The 19,897-nt window shown below is 37.2% G+C and overlaps 1 protein-coding gene across 8 annotated transcripts in view; it reads left to right on the top strand.

Annotated features, from left to right (window-relative positions):
- RAPH1 (Ras association (RalGDS/AF-6) and pleckstrin homology domains 1) overlaps nt 1-19,897 on the top strand; it is a 103,898-nt gene that overhangs the window by 16,949 nt on the left and 67,052 nt on the right. Inside the window, exons 1-2 of one of the 8 annotated variants that reach the window (XM_075093693.1) lie at nt 1,582-1,697; nt 2,541-2,626. The exons of 4 other annotated variants lie outside the window; for them this stretch is intronic. The gene's annotated coding sequence lies outside the window, so the exon portion shown is untranslated. Of the gene's footprint in view, nt 1-1,581; nt 1,698-2,263; nt 2,325-2,540; nt 2,627-19,897 lie in introns of those variants that run through there. 3 more of the 8 variants (XM_075093688.1, XM_075093691.1, XM_075093690.1) reach the window with 3 other exon arrangements.

Genomic DNA, 19,897 nt, shown 5'->3' with positions numbered 1-19,897 from the left:
ATGATTTTGTAAATGAATTCATTTTCATATGTAGATGACAAATGGTATCTATACTTATTTAGGCAAGCAATGGGTTCTTGCTCAATATTGTAAACAGTAAGTTTTCAAGCTGTTTTCAAACATCTCATGAATGAGACTGATTTTTGCAGCTTAATGATGATCTTCCAAAGGTGAAATTGGCATGGGAAGCTTATTAGTTTTACAGAAATACTGTACTTACATACTAATTGCCTTAATTTTAATCGTGTTTTTTCTCTGCTTTGTGTTTGGGCTCATTGCTTGTTGCTTTTTTTCATGGTTTAGAACAAGAAGTATTGAATTAAGTGGGAAGAGCAGTACTCTCTAACTAATATGAAAGCATTTCGTTATGAATATGCCAGTGTTCCCTCAGGTTTTCTCATATCACTGGTTGGGAATACACAAAGATCTGAAGTTCTTAAATTTGTGTTAACTCTGAAAATCTGTGTCTACAAGAACAAGATGTCCTATATGAAGGTAAATGGCATATCTACTCTAGCTTCCTTCAGAAGCGAGGACAATGTTCACTGCCCAGGGAGTTTCCTCACAATTGTTCTAAGGGAGGTATATTACTGCCTGGACTTAAAATAACACCTCAGTCTTTGGTATTGCTCTGGCCATTCCTAGGCAGTTTCCCGCTCATGTATGGTTGTTTTCGATTTCATTTTGGCTTGCCTAGTTCATGCCTGTATAGTGATGAGGCATCTTGCATAGGATTTTTGATTCCATGCCAGAAGCCAAGCATTCCAGGCTCTCTTTATTTATCCTTAGTAATTTTGCTTCCTGCTTTCCTCCTTGCTAGAAGGATCACTGTGATCTTGTTGCACCATTTAAAATTGAGTTAATAATTGTTGGAATGTGTTTTAATATACCAATGCAAGTTTGAACTTCCCAGGTGTCTGTAATCATTCTTCTTCACAGGTGACTAAAGACCTTTTACACACATGTGTTTTACAGTGCATTTAAAAAAACCAAAAAATTCCCACTGTGAAAAAAGCCTTAAGTTGTTCTGAGCCTTTAAAGAAAAATGCCTTACAGACCTCTGTTCTTCAAGGAAGTTGTCACTTATCTCTTTAATGCATGACTTAAAAAGATGACCTTTTGCTTGGACATGTAGTTCTGAGAGGCTTTCATAGGAACATGGATGATTGCATGCTGTTCCCGGAAAAGCATTCTGCAAGTGTGCTGTGTGTATCAGTGACCAACATTTCTAGTAGTTTGGATTTTAGTTAACAGTAGTTGTGCCTGAGGGCTTAAGAAAAGCACTTGTATCTAGTAGAGTGGCATTTCTGGGGGAGGCTAGTAACTTTGCAAGGTAGTAATATTGACTAAAAATTAATTCCTTTGACTGTCTCTGAGACGTCACAGGTCAGGAAAACAACTCTGCCTGAAGCTGGGTAACAAGATCACTTTTGCTTTCACCTCTACTTAGATATGTCTATCAATAAGTAACTTAGTGATATCTTATAATCAGTTCTGTGAAGAGAGAGGCTATTTGTCAGATTGATGGGAATACCAGCAATAAATTCCTGCCCAGGGAGGAAGGAAAGGAATTATTTTTCTAAAGAAATGCTCAATTGTTCCAGATTGGAGACCTCAGAGATTCTTTCTAACAAGCAAGGAAGAAGTCTCATTTTCAGAAATTGCATGGAAGGAGAAGGAGGGCTCCATAGAAAAGCGTGAGTGTTGTCTTCCCTTCTGGCAGCTGGCAGAGCAGAAAATTGAAGCAATAGGGAATGAGTGAAACGTTTAGGAGGAACCACATATCCATGTCACTGTTCTTAAAGTGAAACAGTGTCTTTACAAAGACTGCTCTGTAGTAACTAAACTAAACAGTAGGTAGTGCAGCATACAGTTTAATGTACTGTGCTTGCTATCCTAGTTAGTGAAAATCAGAGTGTTTTTTGTTAAGAATGGAAAACAATCCCCACAAAAACTCCACTCAAATGTTTGATTATTTTGAATGAAACTTTGTATTTTGATATTGCTTATTCCTATTTAGCTTCAATCTGTGCAAAAACTTCAGAAGGTCCTCAAAAACAACAATAACTAACTAATTCCAAGGGCTTTTCTTTATTACTCCTTTGTAATGAAAAATCTTAAATTATCTTTCATCAACAGGAATGGAATATTCCTGGAACGACTAGCATGCATTGTGGGGATGAAAGTCCAGTGTAGAGCAAACAAAGTATTTTCAGACTGTGCACTTTCAACTTCAGTGGTGTTTCATTTCTAAAATGTGATGACTGCATGTCTCTCCTTTTGAAAAGAGGTGTCACTTAATATTCATTCTCCTGAAGTACCAGGTAGTACTTTTACAGGTGTCATGTAGGAAGTTAGCTTAGATAGACTGTTAGGCCCAAAAGTTTGGGCAATGATTTTATGCGTGTCTTTTTTTTCTTTTCCTGGGCCTAGATCCTTCAAAAGCATGTTATGTTTGTGTGGCCTTTAAATCTAAAATACACATAGTGTAGGAAAAAAACATTGTTACTTGACACAAATTACTTTGATTTAATCTACAGGCTGGCTGTATCATTGTCACAAAAAGAGTTCGAACTGCTGTTGCTTGCTTTCTGGCCTAAAGACTGATCTGAGTGCAGTACGTAAGGCATGTTATTGTATTATCTGTGACCTTTTTAAATTATTCCTCCTATCTAGTACCTTCTGATGATTAATGTTTTCTGCTAATTCTTGTGAAGTATATACATTCTTATTTTGAAGATGAAACCATGAATTGTTATGTCCCTGTATAACGTGAACCTCATGTCTTTGTAACACAGTAAAGCCTTTGAGAAATGAGAAGTGCACCTGAAAACAGTAATAAGTCTTAAAGTGTTTGTAAAACAGGAGAATGTGCTTTAAAGCAATGTCTTCCTAAGAGTTTATTCAGTTTTTTCATTTTGTAGAGATTAATAAAACCCCTACCTTCTGAGCTTGGATTCCACCTCTCCATTTTTTTATTTTTATTTCTTTTTAAATCTTGAAGGTACACGGTCGTCTTTTTGTTTAAAATGTACCTTACCTGAAACTAGAAGGCCAGAACTTAGTTTTCTGTATTTATGCTCATTATTAACTTTCTGAGATAAGGTTACTCTGGCATACTCTTTGATACAACTCTTGACAGGCTGTGACCATTTGAGAATAACATTTCTATATGTGTGATCAGATGATAAAGTGTTAAAAGATATTGATATGTCTTGTGTGGTACATTGTTCCAGTTAAAGCTGCCTAAATCTTTATTTTTCTACTTTAGAGTGAGTTCAAAAGCAAGATAAAGGGCCAGTTGTTCTCTTACAGAAATGTTAAAAATTGCAGCTGACCTTATGTTGTCTGCATTCTTTTTGCCTTCCAGGATGGATTTAAATATTTGGGTTTACAACTGGGCATGCTTTTACTGTTATGATGTGCCATAAGAGTTGAGAAGGCATAGCCTACCAATAAATTCAGCAGCTGCTTCTTCATTCCTAAAATGACTTTTGCTGCATTGCCTTCCTTAAAATGTTGGTAATTTAGCATGATTCAGGCAGTATTATTGACAGGAATATGGAACTAACATATATCCAAAGGTAGGGAGGAATTTTCTTGTTTTTGGAGTATGATTAAATATATTGTTTTGTATCTGAATACTGTAGATAAAGTATGCATCTTAAATCATCACCTTAGATTATGTCTGTTTATTCCAAGACACTCAGACTGAGGTATCAAACTTTTTGGAGTATAGGGACAGCCATTCTTCAAAACAGTGGTATGTAGGGTATGAAGTTGGGGGGTTTTTAATAGAATTTGGAATACGTAGGTGGTTAACCAGTTAAGATGTTGTACGATTAGTTCACTTTTCGAAAAGACAATTTGAAGTTTTGCCTGACTGGACTCGTTGTGAGTAACTGTAGTGCTGTGATGGAGTCATCTATTAAACTGAAGAACACTACTCTGTGGGGGAATTGAAGGTCCGGTAAAAGAAGCCATTAGTTTACTTAATATTTTGTTAGTAATTTCTGAAGTTCTGCTTGCATCTGTAATGTGATTAGTAACATTTCACTGGGAGGGGTAGCAGCAGTCTGATCCTGTGTGCATCAAGGGTCATCTGTGCAGTTACATGGAACTAGTTTGAACATATGGTTTGAGGCTTGTATCTCAACACTAGTAAATAGTGATGATCTTCCTATCATTAGGCCTGCATGTAGTAGGCTAGTATTTAATGGAAAACAGATTGATAACATGTAGTTTTCATATTTTTATTGCAACTATGCCTAATATATTTTATAGATTGTGTTTAGAAAAATCTGTTTGTAACTAACTCTGATCTTTCTTTTTTCCAAAGATGAGGAAGATAAGCACTGAAATGATATCCGTGACTGTGTTCTGTAAAAAATTGATTTGTGCCCTCTGTGTATTGCTGATCTTACTTTTATAGTGTCTTGAGGAGTAGAACATTATTTAAAAAGATGAAGTTAAATCTGCCACAGAGGGAGCATTATATTATGGATTAAATGCTGTCTGTGTTATCTTTGAACCACACTTTTTCTGCTCTCTTGTTACATGCATGTTTTTTTTCCTTATACAGTCTTCCATTTCTCTAGTTGAGTTGCAGATGAGTAGTTTTGAACGTCGTATGTGTAGCTTTCTTGACCTCTTTTTGGGTATTGGTCTTGGAATGTTTGCTTCTGAAATGCTGCTTGATTTGAAACTGGATAGGTAGAAAAATCCCTTTTTCTGTGCTCAATTCCTTCCTGTACTTGGGCTTATGTTTGCATGTGTGCTCTTAAATTTTCTTGGCTAGAATTGTCCCACAGGAGGTATTACACCCACTGAGAACTGGACAGAATACCGCTCTTGGTGTTCTCCATCTCAAAAATGCACATGGGGATAGGTTGGATAGTATAATTAGTTGTGCTAGTCCTGTCCTTTGGACATATTCTCCTCAGCTGGGAGAAATTCTTTAGATCATGCACAAGAATTGAAAAAGGGGCTGAGAACTTGCTTTCTGTGACTTGATTGCATTTTAAAAAATATAAACTGTTCAGGAACCGTAGAGCTGGAAAGAGGTACTGCTGGAATTGACCTTACAACTTTCTAACTTTCTGACGTCTGTAATACAGTTGCAGCTATGAAGTGATGGGAGTACTGGGAATCCATCCTTGGTCCATGTGACCAGCACTGTTTAGCACTGCAACAAAGGCAATGTGTGAAAATCTTTCCCCACTTTCTTCTACTGACTTCTGGGCTTGTTTTTCTTTTTCCTACAGTTGGTGGGTGTTTCTAATTTGTTTTTCTTTACTTGAAAAGGGGTGGGTAGTCTCATGCTTGGTTTTATGTTGTTTGTGTTTTTCTGGTTTGTTTTGGAAGGTGGCTTTTTGTTTTTTGGGTTGTTTCTCTTTTGTTGTTGCTCCTATTTAAGAAAAACCTTCCTGGGGTTTTCCTTCCAGTCTTTGACTTGTAAAATTAAATTTTAAATGGCATACTGTCTCTTGTGTGTGTGTAATGTCCAATCCCAAATACACTACTGTAAGTCTAATATTTCTTGACTTTTTATACACTGTTTCTTCTTTCTGCTATCACTTCCTGTTGGAAAAAGGAAACCTGATTTGTTTTAGATGAATTAGAAGATTTGTATAGAGAAACTTTGATTTTCTGTCTTTGTGTATACAAATTGCTTGGGTTGTCTGCTGCACCCTGCAGATAGTTTAGTCTTAACCTTTTCCTTATGATGGGAGGGAGAGGTCTTCTGGCTCCTTTTGGTACTTGATTATGAGGGGGGTTGTGATGATGTGTTTATACTTATGTGGGAGCTTTGCCTCAAGAAATCTCCAGTACATTAATGAAGTGATTGGAATTAGTCACTTCAGCAGTTTTAAAGGATTTGACAGGGGGAAAAGCCTAAATTATGAAAATTACTTTCATAATAAATATTAACAAAGGAGTTTAAAAATTCTAATATCTTTCATCTAACTCTTACACAGCAAGACCTGTGAACCGAACTTGTGGATGATTTCTGTGCTTAGACATGAGATTAACTAGATCTACTTTTTTTTAAAAAAATATATATCCTGAGGTTATTTTGGATGTGGCATCTGAAATATGTTACGTAGTGGTGTCAACAAGCATAGGGGACTTCTCTAAACTCTTTTGTACTTTATTAAAATGTTTGGGTTGTCCTTGACCTAATTTAAAGCCTGATTTTTCTGTCCTACCTCAACCTGGAAAATCAATGTGGCAATTAACTTCTTGATGTTCCAATTTATACAAAAGTGTATAGAGATTAAATGCATCAGAAGTGCTGAGGGATTGTTAAGCCTAGATGTGTAGCTCAGACAGTGGTGGATATTTTTATTTTTGTATTAAATGGTTTGTTATCAGTTGATCTGTTTTAAAAACTGTTGCTTTGAATTATGTCAAATCCTTTCAGCCATCGAGTCACAACTAACATAATTCAATCTCTTATACCTCCCCGTAATACATCTATGTGCCATGAAAATTCAGATGCATTGTCTGTTCTAGGGTAGACTCTTTTATTTTCTCTATTACTTTATCTTAAAGGCCCAAAGCTAACTTTCTTCCTTTATGCTTAGAACCAACCAACTTGTCTTTTATCAGGCTGCAGTGTGAAAACCAGTTTTCCTCATGAAACATTTTCATCTGAAGTCTAGTGTGGCACAAACCCTGTTACATTGCTAGAAGTTTTCCTGAAAAGCATCAGTGTAAGTGTTCTTGGATGCTAGGCTTAAAATCAAAAAGCACTGATCATGTTCTGAAAATGTTTTACTGAAGTTAGACTCCCCTTCTAAAAATCAGATTTCATCATGATTCCTGGTTTTACTGGTGTGTCATACTAATTGAAAAGCTGGAGTTCTACCTTACCCTAGTTTTCCATCTTTTAAGAAGTTCCTTGTTTGTTCTGATGGTCAGGAACCAAAGAGTTTCTTTACAGTTTTAGGTCTACTTCTACTACTGACTAGAAGGAGAGGGGAGATTAATGTCAGGGGATACCTTGACAAAAGAGCTGTATTTCTAGCTATGGAACCATGTTCTCTACCCATCCCTCTGTATGCTTTAGAGTTAGTCAAGTGAACTACCTGTGTTGTAAGTGAATGAGATACCCTGGCGTGTATGAATGCACTTCAACATGCTTCTTGTGAATGAAAAGGAGAAAGAAAAAAAAAGAAAAAGCAGAGGTGGTGATTTAACAGTAAGAGCTGTAATACCTCATCTTTGAGATGGAATGGCTTGTCTAATTCTGAAGGGTGAAGATGGATGAAGTCCATCACCTGTATAGGTTTCAGTACCTCCAAAGAAGCAGCTCCATTTCATGCCAGTGTTCCCCTCCTGCTGATGGAAACAGATGTGTGGCACTGTCAAATGCAATATTCTTTTACAGTCTGGACGTGGGCCCTGGCAGAAGTTATTAATAAATAAGTATATATAAGGAATTTAATTACATACTTCAGTAATTATAACTTACGTTTACAGCAGAGATGTGTTGGGATGCAGGGAGATTGTGCAGAAACCTCCCAATGGAATGAAATTTATAACTGCAAAAATTATTTCCTTTTTTGGCTTGTAAACCTGTTCTAATTTGTCACAGTGTGGCCCTTTAAGGTATGCTAGGCTGTAGCTCCTATCAGGAAGATCTTATGAATCCTTTGGAAAGATAATAGGAAGACCTTGCCAGCAAGGCTTAGGACTGAATGGGTGTTTAGAGGTCTGAATGAAGATAGAAAACCAATAAAGGCCATGAAATAATTTTTAAGTTTCATTGTAAAACCTTTCACGGTGCTGCTTTTTGGATTTAATTCAACTTGAGGTAGAAAGCTAAGATTCAAACATAATAATCTTTTATTCAAAAAATGAAACTAAAAAAAATCTTCCAGCAAATTCTCACCTCGCTTTTAGCAATCCGAGGAAATGAGAGGGTAGGCTAATGGAATGTTCCACAAACATCTGCATAAATCTTTTAATAATGGAATAGACAAATACAACTTGGAAATTATTTTGCTTTTCAATAGCACCTCAATATTTAAGAGATTTATTATAACATGGCTTTTAAACTGGTCACTGTCACCTACATTTTAAATAGCTACTTTTGCCGCTTTGTGGCTCACTTTGGCGATAGCAAATTAATGCGCATCAGGTCTTTCTTGCCAACCCTTGTCCTTAACAAGATGTGAATGTGGTCCAAGTAATTACCATTTCTAGTGTCACAAATGACATTACTTATACAGTGTGGTCAACTCAGTACAGCAGCTTTAGCAGTAAAAATAGTCATTGTGGTACGCATTCCACTTTTAATGTTGTATTCTGTAGTTTATTCATCTGGCTCAATCCTTAGAGAGGTCTTTATACCAAAGAAGATATTTTTGAGGAAACAAAAATAATTGTTCTTTTGGGATATTCAGAATAAAACTTCACTCTGAGGCTTGCCAAATTGTTACACAGCTGTTAAGATGATATAATGGGGTTTTGTTTGACTAAGGTTGTAAATACGAACTTCCTTCCTCCTGCATTTATAATTAATCTGGCTATATGCAGAATTTGTGATAAATCTCTTCCAAATTTCTGTTGAGGGAGAGTACCTATGAAATGCTTACAAACTTCAACATGCAGTTTATATTTCCTTACGAAATGGGTGACCTAATTTTCTGTGAACTAGATATAACCTCCTCCCCTACTCTTGCCAAAACAATGTAGGTCTAGAATAAGAGTTTTTCCTGGTTTTTATATAGCAGAAAAGTACTCATCTATGAGAATTCTTGACTGGAATACCCTTAATCCTTGGCGGAGTTCACTATGGCTAAGTTGCAATAGAGTATACTTAGTTAGACTTCAAAAATGGGCCCAGAGTGGGCGCTAGGTTCTGCTTTGTGTACATCAGGTATTCCTGCATTTGTTGTGAGCCATCTTTCCTGCTTTCCAGATTTTATACTGAAGGAAATGACAGCACTGGCAATCAGCCTTGTGGACACAGGCTTAAGTGTTTTGGAAAGGAACTGAGACTGGCTGCAGCAATACTGTAAACTCAGGTAGTTTTTGCCTTAGGAAGGGCTTGGCTCTTTGAGCATGATGCAAATTCAGTATGCATTACAGTATAAGCTTGTTCTTAGCCCTGTTCTAATGCTTAGAAGTTGCATGTAATTGTTTTCTTATGAGAACATGAATTTTTGTGTTCTGAAGGAAAACACTGAGGTAGTGTGTGTTGTTAATAAAATAATACGTCTATAAAAGGTTTGGGTTTTTAAATGATTGTAGTATCAATATGTTTGTAAAAGGTGTTTTTGGTTGTTTTTCTTGGTTTAAACAATATTTTGGTAGTATCTTTACTTTTGTAGCAGAGAAAGATGAAAGAATTAAAATATCTGACTGGTTGACAAGTCATCTATAAGTTAGTCTTCTTGCAAAGTTTTCCATTTTTCTGTTGAATTCAGGAAAGAGTGAGCCTTGATGGCTTCTGATATTAAGATGTGATGGCAAAAAGAGGCAGGAAAGTTTGTTTCTTACAAACTTGCTTACTTGAAGTTTTCTAAAGATTGTGGGTTTAATTCTCAGTTATATAACAAAATAATAAGGTAGAGTATATATGGTTTGAGATCACCTTTAGAGCCAGATATTGGGAAGAGAAAGACCTTGCTTTAAACTGCATCAAGCTGTTGGCACAGGGAATTGAGAGGAAACCATAGCCACAGCTGAGTGTGTAGTTGGCTGGTACCCTTGTTTTGAGTATGGAACTCTGTACGTCTGTTAAAACCAAAAATTTCCAAGATGTCACTTGAGGTAGGGAAGCCTTGAGAGTGTGCTAGTGAGATGTGTCTGTGCTGGACAAGGACAATGGGAAGTTGTTATTCTTCCTTCTCTAGGAAACAGACTATAGGGTCTGTCTTCATCTTTCCATAAGAGAAAAATAATTTCAAATGCTGAAAACCAAAAATTGTCTGTAGTTGCAATTAGGGTTCTGTTTAAAAACTTAAGAGTTAAGGTATTCAAGGTTCTACAGCAGAGTATTCTTGTAAGTGCTCTTTATACTAAGTAAAGGTCTAGCAGAAGATATTAAAGTGTCATTCCAAAGGAATTTTGCAGTCTTGACTGTGGCAACATGGGGAAAGATTAGAAAATTTTTACTTTGGCTGAGTTACTCTAGACTTAGCTTGGCACTGTTAATATCTGGTCATTACACAGAATTTTGTGAGCCCTTGGTATTACTTGCTTGGAATTATGAGTGGTTGGGTGTGTGTTTGTGGTGGGGTTTTTTTTGGTGGTTGTTTTGTTTGTTTGTTTTCTAGTATTGAAGTATGTCCAAGTATTCTTACAAAAGAATTTGAATTTAGGAGTTTGAAAATATTGTGGTATGACATCAACCATTCATGCTCATATCTTTTATTGTTGTTTTCTTTTTTAAAAACCAAAAACTCGAAAACACAGATATAGTTATTAACAGGTAATTGTTTATAAAGCACGTACTGTAGTCTAGAAGGGTGTGAAGGCTGTGAAGGAAGGCTGTAGGAGGAAGGGTGCTCTGTTGTGTGCCTGAAGCTGGTCATCCCCTTTCTCATTGCCCACAGCAGAGTTAGAGGCAGTCAGCTGCATGCTGGTGGTGCCAGCAGATTGTTGCATACTCATCTGAATGAAGCCATGTACAAACTTTGAAACAGATGTGAACTTATGTATCATGGCTTAATTTTTGTATGAAGGCTGCAGAATGTTTCTCAGACTGGCAGGAGTGGCAGCCTGTATCAACTAATTAGTGTATGCTTCAGATGATGAAAAATTGAAGTGACTTGAACTTCATGGAATTGGTAGTAAACTGCACAATTATAGCTGTACCCAAATGAGGTGTTCATAGAATCACAGACTATCTCAGGGTGGAGGGGATCCATAAAGATAATTAAGTCTAATGCCCTGCTCCTTAAAGGACTACCTGAAACTAGATTATATGACTAAGAGCAATGTCCAGATGCTCCTTAAACTCTAACAGGCTTGGTGCTGTGACTGTTTCCCTGGGGACCCTGTTCCAGTGCTCAACTACCCACTCAGTAGAAAACCTTTTTCTAACGTCCAGTATGAACTTCCCCTGATGCAGCTTCATACCATTTCATGTAGCAAAGGAGTGTTTACATCTAAGGAAAGAATGTCTTGTTTGTTCCTGATAATTTGGGAAAACTGCTACAAATACAGGCCTGTTAAAGTGTAAGCCCTTCCCTTCAAATTTTACTTCAGTGGAATTCATGTTGCAACAAGTATGCGTTTGTACCTTTGTCATCAGTTCTGTGATGCATTTTAAGAGCTGTGCCTTTGCTCATGCACAAATGTTTCAATGTTATAAATACTTACAGACTACTCTAGTGAATAAGTAACTTACATAGGCAAGAGTTTTCTTTTTTTATAAATAATATATTTTAAAATTTTATATATACACACACATTTTCAAGCACAGACATGCTTACATGTGGTGTTGTTGGGTGGTTCTGAGACAGTCAATTCCACAGATATATGCAAGGTACTGTGCTTGTGAAATACATTTTTAGTTTCCAGAAATGTCTGACCAATGCTTGTAAGCACTAAATGAAAAAGTTCAACAGGGAAAACACAATTTCTGTATTTAGTTCCTAATATGAAAGCTCGCTGTAATGGCATGGGCATACTGTGTTTTCATATCTTGCGCCTCAGTGCCACAGAGTTAATGCTGGAAGTTTTCTGAATTCAGAATTATTAATGTATTTATGGATGGTAATGCTCTACATTTTTTTTTCTTTCCCAAATTGTTCCAACTTCTGTTTAAATCTAGTGTTCATTAGGGTTAACTTGATATCTGAAAAGTACGAAAACATTAAATGCTTGTAATGAAAAGTACAAGCTTTAAATATATTTGTAGCTAAAGTAATTTATTAAGGCATGTCATTTTACTGATTTGGTAAAACTTATCCAATTTTGAAATAAGTAAACACAGTAAGATTTTAACTGTGTTTCAGTGTCATGCATGTGTTTGCTACCTACAGTAGGTAGCATTTGAAATTTTCTCTGTATTAATTGGAAAGGTAGCCTTTTCTATTTATTATGAACTTAATGTAAGCCAAGTGTTTGAATTTTTTATAGTACACACAGCTAGAAGTGGAGTTGCAGGTTACAGGTGAGCCTGTTACAGGTGAACTTGCTTCTCCCAAAAATGGTAAGTTCCACTTGTTTCTTTCTCTGTCCTTTCTCCCAGCTGTCTGGTATGAACCCAAAAGAATGTGTTGGCTCTAGTATTTGTCCAAAGGGTAATCTATTTCTGCTTGCTACCTCAGCAGAAAAATTGTTTCGGTGTTTGGAGTGTTCAGTGAGTTTTCTGGTGATTTAGAAGGTTGAGCATGCTTGGTGATGTTCTGGAGCAAAGTGCTAGTGGATGAAGGGGAAGGAGAGTTCTTCCTTTTCCCAACATCAGTGAAGTATTAGGCTGGCTCAAGCTTTAGTGTGTAAGGTATTGTTTTGAATTGTTGGAACAGAAGCTTAAAAAAAAAAAAAAAGGACATCAGGAAAGCTTGTAGAAACATTTTTCCAAAAAATCCTTTGGAAAGGACTGTAGAAAGTTGGCTCTGGGATAGCGAGAAAGATAACTTTACAGTTTCGTTGTTTCTGAGCCAGTTGTAGGTGTTTTCTAAATGCAAAGAAAACATGCATCCAGAATGTGTTGGTATTCTTTCTTCTTTTTTTAAATATTCTGCAGCTCTTAAATGCCAATAACAATAATATATTGCATGAATTTCTCAAAATGCTTTGCTAAAAATAAGTGTTTGTAGATTTACCCAGCTGATACAGCTGTGTGTGCATTTCATGAATGAGTTTGATCATGCAGAGTAATGCAGCTAGGAGGTAGGCTGCCCCTTTCACAATAGCATGTTCCTGATAATAGGTCAAATTGAAGGATTTGGTATTGGAAGTATCTTAACACTTTGGTGCTCAGCTTCTTCATCTGAACAGGCAGTATATTTATCCAGGGAAAGGATTGGAAGGAAGAAGGAGGAAGCATGTGCTACAGCACTTCCTTTGCTATGTGGCTGGCTACGGTTACAGCCCATTGTGTGCTTGTAGGTGAATTTCTTCCTGAGGGGGCAAGTACAAATGATCTGCTACCTTTAGCACATCACACAATCTCCACTCTGCTTTACTTTTCCTGGGCAACTTGAACATGGTTTGTGTGAATTATGTTGAAAGTCATTTCCCTATCTATCTTGAGAAATAGACAAGCTGAGTGCACCTGTGACATTTTACTAAGTAGTGTGTTCCAAATAAATCCAGTGTGATGGAGGAGAGGCTATGTGGCTGCCAGGAAGGATGGCAGTCAAAGGGTAGCTGCTATCAAAAGAAATAATCATCCCTTTTGCTGCTGAAGATTCTCTGGGAAGGTGCTCTGTGGCAAAGTCCCTGAGCCATCCTGTAGAATACCATTCTTACCTTTCGAAAGCCACAGGGACTCTTGGTTTTCACAGTTCAGTTGTGGTAGGGGGGTATTTGTCCCCCAGATTGTTCAATGCCATGGAGTATCTCATTCCTGTCCCTATGACCTTGTTTCTTAACATGGAAATAAGACTAATGTGCAGTATTTTTCAGTCAGTGTGACCCTTGAGAAGAAGCCCTGGTGTTTAAAAAGGCTCATTCACTTTCTGTATTAAAAAAAATGTGGAAAACGAGCACCCATGTTACTTTCAGATGGCTTTAAAACTATCCATAAATTATATGTCTGATCTAAAAACTGTGACTTTTAGAAAAACTTTTTTGTAAACTTTAAAATTATTTTAGTCAGCCTTTGGTGTTCTTTTTTTCTGATCATCTAAATCTGTCTTACCATGGTTTATTGATTTACCACAGCAACAAACTTAGATAAGGGACACAAATAATTGAATACTGAATTGAATACTGATAGAACTTCCAAACATGTTTGTAAACAAAATGTGAAATATAAGGCACAGTGTATATATGCCTGTGTGTGTAATAGCTGCACTCAGCTACCTGCTTAGGATTATCTTTCACGGAATAAAAAAAACCTCATTAGTTTAAAATTGTGGCGGGGGGAGATTCTAATTAAGAAGCTTTTTGGAAAAAAAAAATTGAAATTTATGTTCATGAGTGAAAGTGTGGAGTCTGAATCACTTCGTTTATACCCCTACCCCCCCACCCCCAGCTTCAGTGGCTGTATTGTCTTTAGTTTTCATATGTTTCATATGCAAGAAAAGTTCCATTTGCAAAGCTACCAAGCATGGTGGCAGCAGACTTTACAGTAGTCGTTTGTGACTCAGGTGCTGAGCTGTTTAGACCAGGCCTCTGCAGCTTAGGATCTGAACAGTGTTTCTTAGGAATGATGGCCTAATCCCATGAATCCTTCTGTTTAAAGTCCTTCTTTAACAAGACCCAGCTGTCAACCCTGTCTTCCATGGTTGTGCTACTGTATAGAAATTCTTCTGTTTACTTCCTCAGTGGCATGACTTATACTTTCTTTTTTCCTTTTTGCTAGGGAAGCTGATTTTCTTACTTTTTCAGGAATGTGTGCTTTGAAACATTGATTCTGTGTTAAATGTTTACAATTGGTCTTAATTACAACAATTAAATTCTAGTTAAAGTCCTATGGGTATGCATCAGTTGGTGCTTATCTGGCTTTTGGACTGTTCTAACCTTTGACATCATAAAACTTAATGTTGAGGCTGCTTTCTTGCTTTAAGTGCTTTTTTTCCAGGGAGTAGAGTCCAGAACTGGTGTATTTTCCCCCTTCCCTCCCTCACACTCCACTGCCAAGATTTATTCAGAAACTGAAGTAATGCAGCTTCTAGTATGAACATATATCTTTAGAGCCCATCTTCAGTATACAAAATTAATTTTAAAAATTTTTGTATTGAGTTTCATAAGGCTTATAAACTAGAGATTAAGATCAGTGCTCAGTAGGCAATGCATAGATTCCAGTTAGCAGTCTGTGACAAATTTTGTAGCTTTATACCTCAAATTGCTGATACTGGTTTGAGTTATGTGGACTTCTTGTTTTAAGATAAACCATCCTTCCAGAGAAAGGATGTTGAATTGACAGTAGAAACAAAATCCCAAGTGAAGGAAATATTAAAAAGGAAAAATGCAGGGAGAAATATTGTCAGTTTTCTCTGTGTTTTTTTTTTAAAGAAACGTTGAAGGGAGTTTTTCAGCGACATTCTGCCAAAATGGCATATAAGAATGAAATTGTATTTTCAGCTTTTATCAATGATGAGCATGCCTCCCTATATCTGCTCACAGACTTTCTCCTCTTCAGCAGTTTGTGCAGGCTTTACTAGAGAATAGTGGTGGTGGATTTGTTACAGGCTTTGGCACCCTGCTCAACCAGATGTCTCACAGAAGTTGCTTTGTGGACTGAGATAATTTCTGGAATGGCTTCTCTCTTACTTTTTGAGGAGGAAAAGAGCAAGTCCTGAGAAGAAGAGTTGTGCAAGTTTAGGACATTCCTTCAAGGGATTTTTTTTTTTCTTGCCTGGTGGGGTTGTCAAAATGGAACTTGGATTCTTCCAGTATCAGCAAGGCAAAATAGTGAGTTGCAGTTTATGCAGCAGGAAGTTAGCTTTCTCTCTTCTTATTGCATGTGAAGTTTATGGGGATCTGAAATTGTGCCTGATCACCTGCAAGACCCGAGGGAAGATGCTGATAAAGTGCCCTCTCGAAGCAGTGGTTTTCCTACAGTTATGAGATTCATAAACATGTTTTTCCACCTACATCCATATTGTGCAGAACTTGTCCATACTTTGTCCTTTTCATGCCACATAGTTGCTCCCAAATTTCATTGAGTGGCAAGGACCCTTCAGCCCACATGCCTCACATCACTACCTATTGAGCAGTGTTGGTTTACTGCCAAATGATCCCCATCCCTCTCCTGTCATAGAAAAGTCCCATTCCTGCTGATTTCTATGCTTTTTTCTACTCTTGACTTTCCTGCTTCAATAATGTTTCAGCCAAAAGATTATTTCCCTACTCATCCTCTAAACACTTTTTTTTTTCCCCCCCATTGGTATTTCTTAAGCTTATGCTGTTTTGTAATGGCTAACTATAAACAGAAAAATGTGGTGACACATATAGGTGTTTCATTCTTAGCATTTATATTTCAGGTATATCAGACATTCATTTGGGTTTTCTGAAAAATACACAGTTGTGACTTTTGATTTTTTTTCTTTTTTTTTTCTTTTTCCTGGAGATGTTAGTTCCAGCTATAGTAAAATGCAACTCTTCAGTGTAATCTTAATTCTTACCAGAAATCCTAAATCAACTTCCAGCCTGTTGCAGCTGAGGTTAGTGTAAAGAAGTTGTACCCTGATGTGAAAGTTTATGTAAAGCAACATGTGAAGAATGTTGTTTATTTATCATAGCTAAAGCACTACTCTTCCATTTTTTTGAACCATGGTTCATAGGCCGTCACTAGGCCCTTGCTGAAAGGGATTTGGCAGCTGCTTCTGAGTCTAGAAAGTACCCACATCATACAGATTGCCAGTGTCTGGTGCTGTATCTTAAGTAAGCATTGACATAATGATTATTTTTAACCTTTGAGAAGGGTCCCTTGGGCAAAAATTATGTTTTAACAGTGCTAAAGGATTGAGTAGCTCTGAGTCTTATGAAGAAATACTCTTACCTGCAGTGTAATTTGACCCATGACCTTCTTACACCTCCTCCTGCTGGTTGGTTTGATCCTTCATATATATGGTCTTCTATAAACACTGTTAAGATGTCCAGCTTTTACTAGTAGTTGGCAGTTACGTGCTTTATTTTACTTTCTTGTAGTTGAAAGACAGCCTAGTATAGACTTAAAACCAAATTTGACTATCTATTCCTGGTGGAAAAAGACCCTGCATAGGCACAATAGACTAGTCTGTAAACGGATGTGAGTTTTACAGCGATTGGTTGGCAAAATGCTTCTTCCCCTCCCAAGTGCAGGGTGAGCCTGAAAGTGCTGCTCTTAGCCTTGTGATTGTTATTACTGGGCCACAGGTACAAGAATATTTGGGTATTTCCTGGGATCTATGCGTAAGGCCAAATATTATAACAAAATTCATTGGTATTCTTACTCTGCTGATGGAGAAGACAAACTACATAGTCTTTTCTGGAATGGATGAAGTTGCAAGAGGCAAGTAAGCTCATAAAAATTAATTTACATTGTGCCGTCTAGTGCTTTTCTGGATTGAAGAGAAGATCCACAGGGCAGTGTGGTAGATTGGGTACCTGTGGAGCTATCAGTCAGGGACTGGCCAGAATGTCATGAATGTACAGCACCTGTGCATGGGCTAGTCTCACCTACTTCTGTTGCATTATTTAATTAGTGCTTAGTTTAGTGTTGGTAGTAAAGAGGTTTCCTTTAAATGCAGCTGACAAGTGTTTTTCAGTGCCCATTAAGTTTAACTATGGATGTATACAAAGCTGTTTTTCCATGCTGTGTCTCTTCTAATGTATTGAGATGTTCCCTCCTGCAGAGTGCACATCCCTTCATGCAGTTTCATGCATCTTGCTTCAGTCACCTGCTGATGCTGAATTAAGAAGTTTCCTTTTCACTAGGTTTCCTTACCGATCGCACTGACATAGAAGTACCTCTTTTTGCATTGCATGCAAATAGTTAATTCAACTATTAGTCAATGCAACCTGCGTTTTGGACAGCAAGGACAGGAATGGAACTGTATGCTGCTTGAGAGAGAAGAAAGTAGATATGCATTACAAAAAGGTGTTTTGCTTATGCCTCAGTTGAATTCTTCTTGTGAAGGCTGTTGTGTGGCCCTCCTACAGAATAAGACAGCCTTGATTTTGTTGTGTGTTATTGCTTGGTTTTGATTTTTTTTCTTCTGTTATAATTCAGTCAACATTAGCAGCTATAGAGGAGAGAGAGGGCCAAATGAGGTGCAGCAGAATTAGGTGCTGTTTTATTTGAAAAAAGGGTTAGACCTTTTGGATCATCATTTCGACTATTGCTAGTAGTATGTCTGAAAATGTCCTCATTGGAAAACAGAATCCTTTACCTGGTTGTGTAAAATACCATGCATGTTTCTGTGCTTATTTAGTCAGATTTTATCTTCTGTTATTACATGCAAAATGTTGTTGAAGGTACAGTTATGGATGTGTAGGCAGTTTTCCTTGTTCTGTCTTCACAAACCATGAGCAGTTTGCTTTGTATTCCTTGCCATGGCCCTTATCTGTAAAGTGGAAATCTTCCTTCCTTCATACTTCCAACATGTCTGGTGTAGTTTGGATGATAAATGTATACAAAGATGTTAAAGGCTTGCATTTTTACATGAATCATTAAGCCCTTGGGAAGTTTCGGTAAAAGTTCAGACACCTGAGTTCTTTGTTTCCTTTTCTAAAGGTTTTATACAAGCTTTAGTGGAGCTTCAGGCTGGCTGATCTGTGTGTGAGTCCACTGTGTTGTTAGGAGATGTGCACTTCTGGATCTCTCATGCACTTCCTTGTGTACTCTGGGGACAAAAAATTGCGTACATTACCCTTAGTGTTCTCATATAATTTGCAGCTGTGTATTACGATAACTGTAATTGAATATTATGCTTCAGGACTTAAGTGAGTTGCCTGCTGTGATCAGGAATATTTGTCTTCTCCCTATGCTGATGTACATTTCCTCACTCCCCCGCTTTCATAGTTAATGAAATATTTAAGTGTTGTCTTTTCCTGAAATGTGTGGCCATAGCTAGAACTGGGAAGCAGAGCAAGAAGCCCAGTGGTCTGAGGTAGGGAATCCTCATTCTGACATGCTTGCATAGTCTGTCTTGTGTGCATTCGAACTAGTGGCTAGAGTTGGCTGAAATCTCTTCTGCCTCTATCCCTCAGATCAAATATCTGAGGGCTTTTCTTTTTCTGAATCTGTATGCACCAAGTATGACCTCTTAGAGGCATCTGAAACTTAATTTGCTTAGTAATATTTCACTTATTGTAGAGGCTTCATCAGCCTTCAACCTGGGGGAAGTTTAATGGCCTGCAACGTACAGGAAGTATAACCTTGAGGATTTGTAGGAAGGATTCTTCTGAAAGAAAAACTCAGAGCTGAAATAGCAGAACTTGTGAGTCACTTGGCATTCTTCAGTGGGTGAGAAAGAGGTGCTTTTTGATGATCATTTACTTAAGCAAAATTTGCCACTTACCAGAAAACCTCTAAGGCAGAGTGACCTGATTGTGTGTTTGTCCTCTTCAAATATTGTTGAGTACATGTTGTCTGGCAGCAAGCGTAAATAACCCCCTTAAAGCTTTGAATTTGTACATTCTCAAATTGTGTAATAAAGCTTAACTTGCCTGTGAAACCTTTTTTGGACATCTAGCTGTCTGTCTTTCAAGGTTGCAGCTGCTCTAAGGTATTTTTGTTTTATTTATAATACAAAATGCATTTTCTGTCTACTTTCTACTAATATTTCAACAAGATTAGTTACGTTAAAAAATTATTTACAGGCATACACTTCTTGAAGTTACTACATTAAACTTAGTTCTGCCACTCTTGCTGCATCAACTTGTTAATGTTTGTTGTTATTTTTTTGGACATCATTCCAAAGCTAAAAGTGAATGGGAAGAGATGAGGTGCTACAATAGTGTTTGTGTTATAATAACTGCATAATGAAGATTCTGGAAAACAGGAGCTAATGTATGTTTTTAAGTACCTCTCTGCCTACTGAAGGCAGACTATACTTTTAATATAGATTTAAAGCTATACATTTTCCTAGCTTTTATAATCTTGCTCTGTTTTCACACTGAAAATTCTTTAGTCTTAGCTGGTAAGACTAAGATGTTTGCTTCTGCAACTAATGAGTGTCATTGTTTTAGAGAACACCTATATTTTATCCTCTGCTTGAAAAATATTTTAGCTAAGGCAAGTTTTGTTTTTATGCTCTCTGGCTGAGGAGTATTTTAG

The sequence above is a fragment of the Phalacrocorax aristotelis genome, chromosome 5, assembly GCF_949628215.1.
Source record: "Phalacrocorax aristotelis chromosome 5, bGulAri2.1, whole genome shotgun sequence".
NCBI classification, from domain to species: domain Eukaryota; kingdom Metazoa; phylum Chordata; class Aves; order Suliformes; family Phalacrocoracidae; genus Phalacrocorax; species Phalacrocorax aristotelis.
The sequence above is the reverse complement of the archived record's forward strand: the minus strand, read 5'-3'. Positions and strand labels throughout refer to the sequence as shown.